Below are 3,285 nucleotides of genomic sequence, written 5' to 3' on the forward strand. Positions count from 1 at the left end.
CCTTCTATAATTTAGTCGGCAGTGTTCTGAATGCCCATATATTATCGTTTCTATTCCTCGTTTAACTGGTTAACAAGTGCTCTTTTATATAATTTGAGTATTACGACGTCCAACTAGTTCTACTCTTCTTCCATTTCACATATGACCCTGTGTAAGTGATCGTGCTCAAAATAAAAGTGTTTATTAACTTGACGGTTTCATTTCGCGAAGTCCATGCACAAGGCTCCAGCAACATCTGCAGCCTCTCTTGTCGGTGTTTAGTTAGACGGCCGGAGAGAGCACCCGGAATATGACGATGAGATCACCACGCCTCTTGGAGTATCCACGGAAAGGTAAGCCCTGTACCCCGATGCGTCTCACTGTTCCAGGCCTCACAGGTCCTTTCAAGGGCAGTGAGATCTTACCCGTCGTCAAGGTAGGTATGTCAATCCTCGAGCTCGACCGAGCTTGCCAGGGTGTTAGATGTGCGGTGTACTGGATGTCTGCTCGGTCCCCTTTTTAACAGGGCGTGCTCCTTTACGCTAATCACGAAGGCAATAGCCGGAGGCGAGCCCGTTGACGTCCTTTCTCCTTGGCATTGGAAGACCATCCTGGTCCCGTAAGGCACTGCAGGCTTCACGTTGAGCCGGACGAGCTTCTCATCGCGCCTCACGATGTGGCCGTCCGGTGCCTCGATGTTCCAAACCATCTTCACCTTCTTCGAGCAGCCGAGGAAGACTTCCTCCAGGGTTACGAAAATTTCCTGCTCGACCAGAGAAACCTGCTGCTTGCGTTGGTTGGAATTCCCGGTGGCAGAGGATTTTGTTGACTGGCGAGAGTAGGCACTCTCCGTAGAGCCGGTTGCAGTGTGGCCAGACGAAGGCGCCGTTGAACGCGTCTGCGAACCGGTAGGTGCGCCGCCGAAGGAGGAGGTTGCGGAGTGGTAGAACATCGCGGACCCACTGCCAAAACGAAAGGTCGCCTGAAACGTTCCACAGTTCAAACCAAAGGTGTGCTGAAAGCTCTCGCCGGCTCGGAACATATGCTTAAAGGCACCTCCAGGACCGAACGTTTGCTGGAATTTGCTGCCTGGCCCAAAAGTCTGTTGCAAAGTGCCGCTAGAAGCGAACGTTTGCTGATAGGCGCTGGCAGGATCGCTACGTCGACGTAAGTTCCTGAAGAACTCATCTGACCTCCTTTGGTGGTCACCGCTGAAGTGATGACTGAAGGAGACTGTCTCCGGGCTGAAATGGCTGCCGCCGTTGGAAGAGAATCCGCTCCGGTAGCCCTCGCCGCCTGAGCTGAAGTAGACCTCACGTTTTTTCCGGTCAGTCAAGGCACCGTAAGCCTCGTTTATCTCCTTGAATTTCTCCTCTGCGTCGGGGGCCTTGTTCTTGTCGGGATGGTATCTGAGCGTCAGCCTCCGGAAGGCCCTCTTGATGTCCTCGTTGCCCGCGCTCCTGTCTACTCCGAGCACTTGGTAGTAGTCCTTGACCATGTTCCGCTCTCGTTCACCGGGCTCGGAGGAACAAGAGGTTGGCGGGCAGCGTGAAGAAGCGACGCCTCTTCCTCTTCTTGTTCCGCCGTGCGGTCTGTCTTCGTCCTTTGTCGCGCGCCGGACATCATCGTCTTCTGCTCAGCTCTAGGGTAGTCCTGCTGTGCCCTGCTCAGTGCTCTCGCCAAGTACTGTGAGGACGCTCTACCAGCATCTGATGACATTTTGGCGGAGTAGCTGGGTAGCAATCCATGTACGAAGATAGACCGCACGGGGGCGCCTGTAGAGTGTCTAAAATAAGTGTGGCGACATTATCAACGGCACCTTGAGATCTAATGCTAGAATTGCCCTGCTCTTATAGTATCTTGGTTTGTCGATCATTTTTTTAACTGTAAAAGTACATCTTGAGACGAAACGTTTGATCTTAAACCAATCATCGTGTTTGGGAAGAAGCCACTTTCATCTCAATGTCTAATTTCTTTTATATATTACTGCTTCCATCACCGTGGAGGTGCACCAATTTAACCATATTGGCCTCAAATTCTCGATAATGATCTCTATATAGGGTTAGGAATAAGCATAATTCCTGCCGTCTTCCATTCTTCCTCCTGACGAGCATTCGTTAAAGGATTGCATGATAGATTCCAGCGACTTTTCGTCCAAGGTAGCTAGCGTTTTGATGCTCATCCGATCTCCGCCACGGCAGGTATCCCTCCTCCTGTGCATGAAAGCGGCACACACCTACCAGGTTGAGATCTCCTCGTACATTCCCTCATTGTGTGTTCCTGTGTATTCTTCCATTTCGAAACCGACACGTTCTGACTATGTATCCACTTTTAAGTTCTGCATTGAGCTCACTTTCGTTCCCATTGAAGTTGTCTACAGGTTTTAATAGATTTGCTTTATGCTGTTTTGCTCAATGGAGTGCATATTGCAACCGCACAAAACGACGAGGGACGAGAGAGGAAAGCAGAGGACAAGACGCGGAACTTGAACTAAGGTTTACTACAGGAAAACCACATTTATACAGGAATCGTAATCAAACCATCAAATAACACAGGCATGTGGGCGAGCGTGGAACAAGTTAGCATCTAGATAGTTAAATTCTTTCTTGGATAAAGATACGGAAGTGGAGCTTATGCAACGGTCATTTTCTTTTTTATGCAGTAGGCTACGAAAATTTCCCTCCTAAGCTGGGTCGTCAATTTTTTCAAGACAATTGTGTCGCGGAACCTAGGCGTGCAGTTACTACAATAGCGACAATGTTTTGCCGGTCCCCCCCCCCCCTCGTATCTTTATCCAAGAAAGAATTTAACTATCTAGATGCTAACTTGTGCCAGGCTCGCCCACATGCCTGTGTTATTTGATGGTATCGGCTCTTCATCAGGTGTGATTACGATTCCTGTATAAATGTGGTTTTCCTGTAGTAAACCTTAGTTGAAGTTCCGCGGCTTGTCCTCTGCTTTCCTCAATTCGTTTCGCGTCGTTTTGTGCGGTTGCAATATGCATTCCTTTGTCAACCACCAACTAGTCCGCCTTCACTTGTTACATCTGTTTTGCTCTTTCCTGGTTCCATCAGTCATCTCAATATGAACCAGATATCATGAGGGAAATGCTACCATTAAAAGAGTCGCAGATGCTGTGCTAAATTCGAGACACACTGCTTCGGATGCTCCGTGAGCTGTTCATTCTTTTCTTTAGTTTCCTGTTTAGCTTCTGCCTCCTCCGCCTCTTTGTGAGACCTCTCCTCGCTTCCCAGAGATAAAATGAACGCTGGACAATGGCTTTAATCTTTATAGTTCGCGCTTACA

At 49.0% G+C, this 3,285-nt stretch overlaps 1 pseudogene; it reads right to left on the reverse strand.

Moving 5' to 3' along the window:
- Positions 1–261: 261 nt before the first annotated feature.
- Positions 262–1,477, reverse strand: LOC149356371 (dnaJ homolog subfamily B member 1-like; annotated as a pseudogene).
- Between the last annotated feature and the right edge of the window lie 1,808 nt (positions 1,478–3,285).

This window comes from Amblyomma mixtum, chromosome 3 (assembly GCF_055824585.1).
Source record: "Amblyomma mixtum isolate Tamu chromosome 3, ASM5582458v1, whole genome shotgun sequence".
Lineage (NCBI taxonomy): Eukaryota > Metazoa > Arthropoda > Arachnida > Ixodida > Ixodidae > Amblyomma > Amblyomma mixtum.